The sequence below is a fragment of the Nerophis lumbriciformis genome, linkage group LG09, assembly GCF_033978685.3.
Source record: "Nerophis lumbriciformis linkage group LG09, RoL_Nlum_v2.1, whole genome shotgun sequence".
Lineage (NCBI taxonomy): Eukaryota > Metazoa > Chordata > Actinopteri > Syngnathiformes > Syngnathidae > Nerophis > Nerophis lumbriciformis.
In genome coordinates this window covers 15760876-15774882 of record NC_084556.2, presented here as the reverse complement: position 1 = coordinate 15774882, position 14007 = coordinate 15760876, and the positions used below count along the sequence as shown (strand labels likewise).

At 42.4% G+C, this 14007-nt stretch overlaps 1 protein-coding gene across 2 annotated transcripts in view; it reads left to right on the top strand.

The window, feature by feature from the left end:
• Positions 1–14007, top strand: part of cadm2a (cell adhesion molecule 2a) — a 619370-nt gene that overhangs the window by 400725 nt on the left and 204638 nt on the right. The window lies entirely within an intron of this gene.

Below are 14007 nucleotides of genomic sequence, written 5' to 3'. Positions count from 1 at the left end.
TTGTGTAACAAGACTAGTTTTTTTTTCCTGAAATGTGTAACTCTGATAAAAGAAATGGACAAAAAACAAATTTCCTCTGCATTTATTTTGCACAAAAAGATTGTTTTTGTTTGTTTTTTTGGAAATGTCTAACTCTGACCAAATTGATATATACTAAAAACATACATAACACTTCTATTTTTCCTGAGATGTGTAACTCTGATCAAAGAAATGCAACACATTCGATTTTCTACTGCAGTGGAAATGTGTGTTGCATAGCAGGGCTGCATTATTTTTATTTTCTGAAATGTGCAACTTTAACGTAAATAAGAAATGGACCAAAAACAAATGTCCACTGCAGTGCACATTACAAAAGGCTATTTTTGCCGGCAATGTGTAAATTTGACAAAATAAATATACCACAAAAAAAAATTACAAATCACAACTAGGCTATTTTTCCTGATATGTGTAACTCTGACAGGAGAAATAGACCAACAATAAATGTCCACTGCAGTAGACATTAGTGTTTTGCATAACAAGGCTATTTTCACTCTAAAATAGAGCAAAGGTAGGTTCCTGGTGTTTTATAGAGAAGCCCGAGAGGCCACACATTCGCATGTGCGTCACTACATGTACTAACACGTGTGTGCAGCCTCTACGTGTAGGCTACGTATGTGCTAATTTACACTAAGGAGAGGAAATGACGGTTGATTAGAGGAGAAAAAACAGATGTAATGTGAAGGAACAATGCTGCAGTAGACAGATTGAATAAAGCAGGCAGTGTGTTGGCAATAAGCTGAGTTAAGCGAGCTTGATTCCATCTATTAACACTGTTTAACGTCTCCTTTATTGCCCGGAGATGAATTGCATCCGGGATAAATAAGACGTCTTTCTCCAGTGTTCATTTAGAAGCTAACCGGGGGAAAAAATCTGACGTTTATGAATGAGTCGTTGGAAAATAGGATGCCACATATACTGTACTGTCATTGTTATTTTTAACCGGAAACAAGCGTCGGCAGATGCGGCCAAGCTAAATATAGCGCTCCGTCATGACATCACGCAGCCAACCCTGCAATTATTGCACACCATCGGTTTTTCACTGAGCACACCTGCTGGAGACTAATGCTACGAAATGTTGGCGTGAGAATCCTGCATGACGGATACAAGCATTGACACTGGCATCGTGTGTCATGTATCCTTCTGAGAACCATTTTTTCCCCCTCTCGCTCTCTCATTAGAGTTTCACATTGTGGGGTAAAAAATACCCCTGTTATATTAAAACACAAATGTGTTTCCACTGCACTCAGCTCTACTTTCTACACAGGAGTCTCCTATAATTACTTTAGAAAATATTTGCTGAAGAGACTGTGGGCTAACGCAGCAAAGCGGAGATTGTGGAGTCTAATAATCCAGCAACAGGCTAATATAATGTCAGCATGTGCGTTTATGTCTAGCCGCGTGTCCATAAATGTTGTAGTCTTGAGGTGATGATGAATCTGCTCCACAAGTGGCTGACAATTGTTATAGTACCTTGGGATAGTGTTTCCTCACCTAGCTCCTCTGTACTCCGCATGCTTCCAATTGTGTGTGAATGTGTTTGTTGGTGCTTGTCTCTGGTGATGTGGTGAAAGGGGTAGGGTCATCAAAGCATTGTTTTCAAGTCTGTGAAGCACTTTGACATTTTTTAATGTATGCAAAGCATACTTGCCAACCTTGAGACCTCCGATACCGGGAGGGGGTTGGGGGGGGGGGGGAGGAGTATATTTACAGCTAGAATTCACCAAGTCAAGTATTTCATATATATATATATATATATATATATATATATATATATATAAGAAATACTTGACTTTCAGTGAATTCTAGCTATATATATATATATACATGTATATATATATATATATATATATATATATATATATATATATATATATATATATATATATATATTTAAATATATATATATATAGATATATATATATATATATATATATATATATATAAGAGAAATACTTGAATTTCAGTGTTCATTTATTTACACATATACACACACATAACTCTCATCTACTCATTGTTGAGTTAAGGGTTGAATTGTCCATCCTTGTTCTATTCTCTGTCACTATTTTTCTAACCATGCTGAACACCCTCTCTGATGATGCATTCTGCTTCGTCTCCTTGTTGTGTGTGCAGTTGTGCACTGCACTCTCTAAAAGCCGTAGATGTTTTTGTCACATATGCATGCACAGCAGATGGCAGTATTGTCCTGTTTAAGAGTGTCACAACATTGCTGTTTACGGCAGACGAACTGCTTTACGGTAGACGAAAACGTGACTGCTGTTGTGTGTTATTGCCGCGCTGGGAGGACGTTACTGAAACTGCCTAACAACAAACCCACATAAGAAACTAAGAACTCGCCCTCGATCATTCTACAGTTATAACGTGATTGGGCAGGCATGCTGTTTGTATTGTGGGAAAGCGGACTTGAAAACAGGCTGTCGACACGTCACTGAGGTCCGCCTGAATTTCGGGAGAAAATTTGTCCCGGGAGGTTTTCGGGAAAGGCGCTGAATTTCGAGAGTCTTCGGGAGGGTTGTCAAGTATGATGCAAAGTGCCTTATAAAGCGGGTGGAAAAGTGTGGTGAGTTGAGTCGGGATTGAGTAGTTTTCAACAGGGTAATTTCCACCGCAAAATTATTGGTTGTTTGGACTTTTTTTTTTTTTTTAGTCCTTCACAATTTTTTTAACAAATACAAATGTCTTTAAAACATATTATTAACATTGATCCATCAAACTGGAGTGTAGTTTATAAATGGGAGTGGCTTGACCACCGCACTTATTGTTACTTTCCAGGTTTAAAACATAAACACGTGTAATATCTAAGTACAGAATGCAACCTTGATCTACGAACTTAATTTGACCTTGAACAGGGTTTGTAAATAGAAAAGTGTGTATAGTAAAGCAAATCTCGCCATGAGAAACAATGTAAACATGAATGATAGGTTCCAGCCTCGGCAAAAGTCCATATTGTAGTAAAGGTTTGTACACTTTGAACACGATATAATATGCTATATAGTACTGTATATCAAACAAACATAACAAGGAGGTGATGGATCAATTTTCCATTTAAATAACAAAATCAAGCTACCAGCTGAATTGTCCTCTTTTACAGCCGCCCTGCTAACACGCACACACAATGTCACTCGCTCTGTGGTGCACTCAGTTCAAAATCACACACACAAAAAAAATGTAGCCAGGTCACGGCAATGATTCGGAATAAAAACTAAAGTCCTTTTAACCTCGTCGCTTAATCTTCTTTGTGTGCAGCGGAAGGGAGTGTGGGGTAGGGGAAAGGCAGTGTCGACAATACGGTGGATACTTCCTGAATGTTTCAAACCATACATCACTTGTCCCTTGCTTTCTTTCGACTCACATTGAGCCAGCAAAACATGGAGCATTTTGTAAAAAGGCTGAAAAAAACACTTAAAAGGCAGACAAAGTATCACAGGAGCTAACTGAAGCACTGCTCTGCTGACTGGATAGGCACAGAGATCGATAAGCCCGCCCACAATGGATGTCCTACAGGCACAAAATGGTGGCCCTGCGAGACACACAATGGGTGGATGAAACGTTTGTACACTGAGACAAGGTTTGTACCGCAAAGCATGTTTTTATTCGATCTGTGGTTCGTAAATCAAAAAGTTTGTACAATGATGGGCTCATAAATCAAGGTTCCACTGTATCTCACTATTGTATGATAACAAGGTACATTTAGAAACAGTTAAATATAAAACAAAATCTTAAGATATTTACCGTATTTCCTTGAATTGCCGCCGGGTATATATTATCCGCATGCCTCGTAATACCGCCGGGTCAAACTCGTTTCGCAAAATAATTAGCGCATGCTTAGAATTAGCGCATGCTTAGAATTACTGCCGGGTCAAACTTGTTTAGCAAAATAATTAGCGCATTCTTCGTTTTACCGCCGGGTCAAACTAGTTTCGCAGAATAATTAGCATATGCCTGGTTTTACCGCCGGGTCAAACTCATCACGTCACGAGTGACACTTCACCTTTCAAGACATCATTTTCCACAATGGAGGAGGCTAATTTCAATCATTTAAAATCGCATAAAGGGAAGAAGATAAAGAGCTATCCAGTAGGATTTAAGGTCGAAGCTATTGAATATGCTAAAAAAAACAGTAAGCAGCTATGTTTTATTAATATACCGGTAGCTGTGTGTGTCAAATATGAGTCATTAAATGACTCCCGCCTCATGGTGGTAGAGGGCGCTAGTGATCCCAGGGAGCATTTTTGCGACTACTCAGCTGCAGAAGAAGTGACAACAAGCAGCAACAGTTAGCAGTGATTGTTTATTTTTTCCTCTCGCCTGGACTTTTAACATGGAGGATTACATATCTAAAATAAAACAGTTTTCTAAACTGGACTTTCAATCGAAGCAGGAGGTAATAATTAAAGGAAGATCTCCATGGAGATAGAGAGACTTTTAAAACTGAAGAAAGATAAGGAAGACTTCTATAAACAAGTTATCGATGCTTTTGGTCAGAAGGAGCGGCGAATGGACTTCATTTATAAGTAAAGGTAGGACCATAATAAGGTTTTTTTTTATTAAATGTGCTTTTCATGATGGTATCCTTACATCACACTCAAAATTATAAGCGCATGCCTAAATTTACCACATGCCTTTGGTAAACGCTGGAGTGAGAAGAAGTTTTAAAATAATTAGCGCATGCTTACATTTACTGCATGCCTTCGGTAAGCGCCGGAGTGAGAAGAGGTTTTAAATTAATTACCGCCCCGTTGCTAATTCAAGGAAATACGGTAAATACGGGGGACCCTGCTCCATATCTCTACCAGTTTGGGGGTCCTTAGCTCGGAAACCATTGAATACCCCCTGGTGTAGTAGACTGTATACTATTTGTCATGTATGCCTCTATTCCGATGCGATGTGAGCTGGGCGGCAGCCGAGGGCAGGGCACTTGGCGGTCCGATCCTCGGCTACAGAAGCTAGCTCTTGGGACGTGGAACGTCACCTCGCTGGGGGGGAAGGAGCCTGAGCTAGTGCGCGAGGTGGAGAAGTTCCGGCTAGATATATTCGGACTCACTTCGACGCACAGCAAGGGCTCTGGAACCAGTTCTCTCGAGAGGGGCTGGACTCTCTTCCACTCTGGCATTGCCGGCAGTGAGAGGCGACGGGCTGGGGTGGCAATTCTTGTTTCCCCCCGGTTCAGAGCCTGCACGTTGGAGTTCAACCCGGTGGACGAGAGGGTAGCTTCCCTCCGCCTTCGGGTGGGGGAACGGGTCCTGACTGTGGTTTGCGCTTACGCGCCAAACCGCAGCTCAGAGTACCCACCCTTTTTGGAGTCACTCGAGGGAGTACTTGAGAGTGCTCCCCCGGGTGATTCCCTCGTTCTACTGGAGGACTTCAATGCTCATGTTGGCAGCGACAGTGAAACCTGGAGAGGCGTGATTGGGAAGAATGGCTGCCCGGATCTGAACCCGAGTGGTGTTTTGTTATTGGACTTTTGTGCCCGTCACAGATTGTCCATAACGAACACCATGTTCAAGCATAAGGGTGTCCATATGTGCACTTGGCACCAGGACACCCTAGGCCGCAGTTCCATGATCGACTTTGTAGTTGTGTCATCGGATTTGCGGCCTCATGTTTTGGACACTCGGGTGAAGAGAGGGGCGGAGCTTTCTACCGATCACCACCTGGTGGTGAGTTGGCTGCGATGGTGGGGGAGGATGCCGGACAAACCTGGCAGGCCCAAACGCATTGTGAGGGTTTGCTGGGAACGACTGGCAGAGTCTCCTGTCAGAGAGAGTTTCAATTCCCACCTCCGGAAGAACTTTGAACATGTCACGAGGGAGGTGCTGGACATTGAGTCCGAATGGACCATGTTCCGCGCCTCTATTGTCGAGGCGGCTGATTGGAGCTGTGGCCGCAAGGTAGTTGGTGCTTGTCGTGGCGGTAATCCTAGAACCCGTTGGTGGACACCGGCGGTGAGGGATGCCGTCAAGCTGAAGAAGGAGTCCTATCGGGTTCTTTTGGCTCATGGGACTCCTGAGGCAGCGGACAGGTACCGACAGGCCAAGCGGTGTGCGGCTTCAGCGGTCGCAGAGGCAAAAACTCGGACATGGGAGGAGTTCGGTGAGGCCATTGAAAACGACTTCCGGACTGCTTCGAAGCAATTCTGGACCACCATCCGCCGCCTCAGGAAGGGGAAGCAGTGCACTATCAACACCGTGTATGGCGAGGATGGTGTTCTGCTGACCTCGACTGCGGATGTTGTGGATCGGTGGAGGGAATACTTCGAAGACCTCCTCAATCCCACCAACACGTCTTCCTATGAGGAAGCAGTGCCTGGGGAGTCTGTGGTGGGCTCTCCTATTTCTGGGGCTGAGGTTGCTGAGGTAGTTAAAAAGCTCTTCGGTGGCAAGGCCCCGGGGGTTGATGAGATCCGCCCGGAGTTCCTTAAGGCTCTGGATGCTGTGGGGCTGTCTTGGTTGACAAGACTCTGCAGGATCGCGTGGACATCGGGGGCGGTACCACTGGATTGGCAGACCGGGGTGGTGGTTCCTCTCTTTAAGAAGGGGAACCGGAGGGTGTGTTCTAACTATCGTGGGATCACACTCCTCAGCCTTCCCGGTAAGGTCTATTCAGGTGTACTGGAGAGGAGGCTACGCCGGATAGTCGAACCTCGGATTCAGGAGGAACAGTGTGGTTTTCGTCCTGGTCGTGGAACTGTGGACCAGCTCTATACTCTCGGCAGGGTCCTTGAGGGTGCATGGGAGTTTGCCCAACCAGTCTACATGTGTTTTGTGGACTTGGAGAAGGCATTCGACCGTGTCCCTCGGGAAGTCCTGTGGGGAGTGCTCAGAGAGTATGGGGTATCGGACTGTCTGATTGTGGCAGTCCGCTCCCTGTATGATCAGTGCCAGAGCTTGGTCCGCATTGCCGGCAGTAAGTCGGACACGTTTCCAGTGAGGGTTGGACTCCGCCAAGGCTGCCCTTTGTCACCGATTCTGTTCAGAACTTTTATGGACAGAATTTCTAGGCGCAGTCAAGGCGTTGAGGGGATCTGGTTTGGTGGCTGCAGGATTAGGTCTCTGCTTTTTGCAGATGATGTGGTCCTGATGGCTTCATCTGGCCAGGATCTTCAGCTCTCACTGGATCGGTTCGCAGCTGAGTGTGAAGCGACTGGGATGAGAATCAGCACCTCCAAGTCCGAGTCCATGGTTCTCGCCTGGAAAAGGGTGGAGTGCCATCTCCGGGTTGGGGAGGAGATCTTGCCCCAAGTGGAGGAGTTCAAGTACCTCAGAGTCTTGTTCACGAGTGAGGGAAGAGTGGATCGTGAGATCGACAGGCGGATCGGTGCGGCGTCTTCAGTTATGCGGACGCTGTATCGATCCGTTGTGGTGAAGAAGGAGCTGAGCCGGAAGGCAAAGCTCTCAATTTACCGGTCGATCTACGTTCCCATCCTCACCTATGGTCATGACTTTGGGTTATGACCGAAAGGACAAGATCACGGGTACAAGCGGCCGAAATGAGTTTCCTCCGCCGGGTGACGGGGCTCTCCCTTAGAGATAGGGTGAGAAGCTCTGCCATCCGGGAGGAGCTCAAAGTAAAGCCGCTGCTCCTCCACATCGAGAGGAGCCAGATGAGGTGGTTCGGGCATCTGGTCAGGATGCCACCCGAACGCCTCCCTAGGGAGGTGTTTAGGGCACGTCCGACCGGTAGGAGGCCGCGGGGAAGACCCAGGACACGTTGGGAAGACTATGTCTCCCGGCTGGCCTGGGAACGCCTCGGGGTCCCACAGGAAGAGCTGGACGAAGTGGCTGGGGAGAGGGAAGTCTGGGCTTCCCTGCTTAGGCTGCTGCCCCCGCGACCCGACCTCGGATAAGCGGAAGAAGATGGATGGATGGATGGATGGGCCTCTGTTCCGCCAATAAAAAAAACATCTAAAAAGCGCCAAGATTTCTCCATTTACATTTCGAGACTTGAATATTAACCAAGTATTACTGATATTGTTATTATAAGCGCTAACGCAAACCAACTATTTATATCGGCACCGTGATCACACGCTTGTATTCCAACGTTGACATGATCGACTGATCAGCTGCTTCCTTGTTTCCGTGCTCGTCAAACTTTATCTATAATCATGCCTCTCACCTGGATAGTAGAAGAACGAGGACGTAATCCGACAAGTTGGTCTACTTTGACAGGCCATTTAGACCCGGAAATGGGGAAAACCAGACGGAAAGACGCTTGGTTTCACCCACATTTTCTTCATATAAACAGGAATATATGAACATCCTAGCAGTCGGCATCCTAATGACAGCAGACATTGTACAGTAGGTGATGTTTTATTATGTTTGTTGGCTCTCATGAAGTCCGCAGTAATTAGTGATGTAGTTGGGGGGAAAAGTGTACGTCGTAATGTGTCTTTGAAATTAATGCTCCTTAAAATGAGCAGAATATGTAAATATTAAATGTTATTATAAATATGCCCGTGACTACATTGCATATATACTTAATGGAGGTGTTTGGATATTTTTAAGGGCTTTATAGACAGAATAGAGCGGCTCCCATAGGCTCCATTGTGAGCGGAATTTTGATCGTATTTGTTTACGAGTTAGAATGCATTAATAAAAAAAAAAACTTCATAATGATTGTGAACGTTAGGCAAAATTCCCAAAAAACTGAAGTTCCCTTTTGGAGGTATTAATTTCAATATAGTGATCAAATAGGTTTTGTGGCTCTAAGGTAGGTTTGATTTGGTGGAAATGGGCCCAAATGGCTCTTTTGATGCGAAAGGTTGCCAACGCCTGTTTTAGATATAGATCTTGCTTCATCTTCTGGATCTAGTCGGATGCAAGTAGACTGTAACAACACAACAGTGGAAAACATTGGATCCTAACTAAAATTTCCTCAGCACATTCTCCATTATTCTCATGAAAATGGGTCCTGCAGTTTTTTGTGTTATTGCGCTAACAAACCGACAAATAGCAATCATAACAATGCGTCTTATCGCACTTCAGGGCTAATTTTGTGCCGTACACATGTCATTCAAAACAATATCTCAGCCTGATGCTTCTGAGGTAGAATTGTGTGCTTTCCAGCAGTAAACCAAACACTTGTTCTTGTATTTTCTGCCTGGCAGAGGTAACAAACTAACCGACAACTGTTGATGAAAACAACCCCTTTCCTTAGTAAATGTAGAAGAAAACAAACAAATCAACAGTGATCTCAGCAATACCTTGTGGCCTTGGCTGTTTCTGCTTGGCAGATGTATCTAACTAACCAACAAGCTTGGAGGCAAACAACTTACACTGAGACTATTCTTATTGTTCTGTGCTTGACAGAGGGTAACAAACGTTGACTGAAGCAATACTTTGAATCGTTGTGCTCGGATGAGGTACAAAAAAATAAAGTTGATGAAAAACATTTAGCCTTCACTCCATTGCTTGTTTTGCACTTGGCAGAAACATCTACCAAATAACAGGAATCCAAACAGTTTCTTGAGAACGTGTAAGAACGGAGTCAAAACATTCCTGTACCTTTACACTAGTGATGGGCAAATGAGGCTCCACTGAGTGTATTGCACACTGTACTGATACTGTCATCTCCCATCTTCTAGATTAAAACAGCCATTACAGGAAAATCTGCCAAAAGAAAATCACAATATAAGATGTCGAGGTCGACGCATGAGCCCAAGTTGTTAAACAATAAGAAAAAAAACATGGCATGCATGAACATATTAGCTGTCTAGGCAATATGGCCTAAAAATAAAATAGTATTTTTTTTTGTTCACCAAAAATTCGATTTACGACTTTTTTCCCTTACTTTTTAAAAGAACTAATGAATACAAATGACAAAGATAATTCAAAACAAGTGTTACAAACTAGTAGTTTGAAATGACACTCCATACACTGCATCTTATTCTTAGCAAAATTCACATTTGTATAATTGTTGTTTTTTTTTACACCAGATATAAATTGTACTTTTGTTGGAATATTTTTTTTAAAGAACTAAGTTAAGAACTTCTTCTGGCAGGCAATACTTCTGTCTTGAATAAATTACTCCTGTAAACAAAATATAGCATTGCACGTTGCATGCAAACAAATCATAATGTCAAAGAATAATCTCCAACATTAAGATTAATAAAGTGCAAACTTAAAACTTCTGGCTTGAATAAAATACTTATGTAAATAAAAATGTAGTATTGTACAAAACCCAAAACCAGTGAAGTTGGCACGTTGTGTAAATCGTAAATAAAAACAGAATACAATGATTTGCAAATCATTTTCAACCTATATTCAATTGAATAGACTGCAAAGACAAGAAACTTAACATTTGAACAGGTAAACTTTGTTATTCTTTGCAAATGTTAGCTCATTTGGAATTTGATGCCTGTGACATGTTTCAAAAAAGCTGGTACAAGTGGCAAAAAAGACTGAGAAAGTTGAGGAATACTCATCAAACACTTATTTGGAACATCACACAGGTGAGCAGGCAAATTGGGAACAGGTGGGTGCCATGATTGGGTATAAAAGCAGCTTCCATGAAATGCTCAGTCATTCACAAACAAGGATGGGGCGAGGGTCACCACTTTGTGAACACATGTGTGAGCAAATTGTCCAACAGTTTAAGAACAACATTTTTCAACGAGCTATTGCAAGGAATTTTGGGATTTCACCATCTACGGTTTGTAATATCATCAAAAGGTTCAGAGAATCTAAAGAAATCACTGCATGTAAGCGGCAAGGCCGAAAACCAACATTGAATGCCTGTGACCTTCGATCTCTCAGGCGGTACTGCATCAAAAAGTGACATCAGTGTGTAAAGGATATCACCACATGGGCTCAAGAACACTTCATAAAACCACTGTCAGTAACTACAGTCCGTTGCTACATCTGTAAGTGCAAGTTAAAAGTCTACTATGCAAAGCGAAAGCCATTTATCAACAACACCCAGAAACGCCGTCGGCTTCGCTGGGCCCGAGCTCATCTAAGATGGACTGATGCAAAGTGGAAAAGTGTTCTGTGGTCTGACGAGTCCACATTTGAAATTGTTTTTGGAAACTGTGGACGTCGTGTCCTCCGGAACAAAAAGGAAAAGAACCGTCCGGACTGTTATAGGCGCAAAGTTCAAAAGCCAGCATCCGTGATGGTATGGGTGTGTATTAGTGCCAAGGCAGCGTGGCTTTATAGTAAAAGAGTGAGGGTACTAGACTGGCCTGCCTGTAGTCCAGACCTGTCTCCCATTGAAAATGTGTGGCGCTATATGAAGCCTAAAATACCTAACAGAGACCCCGGACTGTTGAACAACTTAAGCTGTACATCAAGCAAGAATGGGAAAGAATTCCACCTGAAAAGCTTCAAAAATTGGTCTCCTCAGTTCCCAAACATTTACTGAGTGTTGTTAAAAGGAAAGGCCATGTAACACAGTGGTAAAAAATGCCCCTGTGCCAACTTTTTTGCAATGTGTCGCTGCTATTAAATTCTAAGTTAATGATTATTTGCAAAAAAAATTTAGTTTCTCAGTTCGAACATTAAGTATCTTGTCTTTGCAGTTCATTCAATTGAATATAAGTTGAAAAGGATTTGCCAATCACTGGATTCTGTTTTTATTTACAATTTACACAAGGTGCCAACTTCACTGGTTTTGAGTTTTGTACATTGTATGCAAATGAATAATCATTACGATGACACTATAATTTTAGTAAGTGGATAAACGCAGGCTTTAGTAATCGCTCCTTTCTTATTGTACATACCTTGTGTAAATGATCCCACCACAGTACGCTGCTTTTCAGATGGATTTTCTTGTTGTTGCGGTCTTCTTTGCCTCATAAAGAGTTGCATTTCCTCCACTCGGCTCGATGGTTTGTTTTCAGATGCTGTAATAAATTTGTTGTGATGCTGTCTTTTTAAAGAGACTTTTCAGCGTGCAGTCATTTGTTCCACGCCTGTTGCCGCAAATCTAAACCACTGACGACACTTTTCTTTTCTTTGGAACAAACTGTATGCTCGCGGTTACGTTAGCATTGGCCATGTTTAGCCTGGTGTGTGTATCTCTGTTAAGAAATTGAAGGGGAGGGCGAAAGATATGGATATTATTGGGGGCAAAAAAAAAAAATGCTAAGCAAGAGGAGAAAAATACACAGATGTTTGTAATTTTTTAAATCGTCTGCAACAAAAAACTTGAATATATCGATAAAATCGATTTTTCACCCAGGCCTACCTGGATGAATATTTGCCATTAGCTTAAAACATTTGAGGTTAATTTTTGCTACCTTTGAGACTCTCACTTTCAATATTCAATCAAACAAACAATTTTATTTAGAATTTTTTTTTTTAAACTTCACAAGCACACATTTTCGCTGAAATGATTAACTGTCCAATAGAAGTAGGAGGAAGCTGCGCTTGTGTGGTCCCACCCCTGTGCCATAATCAGCATTTCAAAGAGATAGAAGGACGAAGCCAACTGAACCCCAAATGAGTAAGCACTTGGCAACTCGACAACAAAGGCAAGGAAAAACTCCACTGTGGTAGGAAACTTTGGACAGAACCTACCTATGTCTCATAACGAGTATATGATAGTAATATCTGACACTTTAATGCAACAGTTCATTTGTATACTTTGTGAGCACCATATGCTTCTACTGTTTCTTAAACTGGCTCATATTAATACATTGTTTAAGTTCTCTACTTAACTCATTCCATAGTTTAATTCCACATTCAGATACACTAAACACTTTTAAAGTTGTGTATATATATTAATGCTTTGAATTCCATGTATTGCTAAGAATGTATTTCTGTTATTTTGTAATGAAGTACTGTTGCTTATTTCTGGGCAGCCCATTGGTATTTGCTTCGTACATGACTTTTGCAGTTTGAAAATGTACAAGATCAGTTGATTTTAATATTTGATCATTATTAAACAAGGGATTTGTATGTTCTCTATATCTAGTCTGAGGTGGTTTTCTGTCTGCTCTTTTCATTGTGCTTTTCAAATTGAAGTTGTGGGTGTAGGATTATCCCTAGATATTTAAATTCAGTAACCTCCTGTATGTCACTATTTAGAAAAGTGGATTTGAACACTCTGTTTTTCAATTGAAAAGCACACCCAGACAGTTTTTATTTACTACTTAAGTAAATGTAAGGTGATTATTTTGCAGTCTTCTCTGGACCTCTGCAGCCTTGCTTGCAGACTTGGCAGGTGTATATACAACTGCTTCATCTGCATAAAGTTGGCATCTGATTGCTCCGCAACACAAAAGCAAATAATGTATTAAAAGGCTTAACAAAAGTGGACCGAGTATGGATCCTTGGGGTATTCCCAAAGGAATAGCTTTGCAGAAAGGAATATGAATCTCACATCTCTGGTCAATAAGCTGAATAGTAAACAGGAACAGAAGAACATTTGGCGTTGTAAGGTAAATGTAAATTGATGAATGAAACCGCCGCTGAGTCGGTGACATGTTTTTTTTCTTAGAGTGACGTATCAGTCCTTGTGTTTAATGAGTTACCTGTCAGAGTTTGTAGGTGCTGAACCCCAAGATGCAGAGAAGGCGGAAGGCGTTGTGCAAGAAAACATGATTTAATTAAACACTATGGCAAAACAACAAAGAAAAAGGTAACAAAAGGCGCGCACAAGGCGGAGAACAAAATGAACTAAAATAGCACAGAGGCTAACTGTGGACAAGAAACCAAAAACACTTACTGTGACACAAAGGAACTAGGACATGAGCAGAGTGAAACAAAAGTAGACAGAGCTACAACGACACGTGTTAAGACAGGAAATGACAGAGGAAAAACTAAAACTTGATCAAACTGTCAGGGACAAGCCTGACAGTAGCCCCCCTTCCTATAACGGATACCAGACGTTCTAGGAACCCCCCCCAAAAAACAGTCCAAAGTCACGGGAGGGTGGAGGGAGGACAAGGAGGTGGGCCACCAGGCCAAGTGTCCCCGCAACCAGCGGGGAAGAGTTAGGTGGCGACGG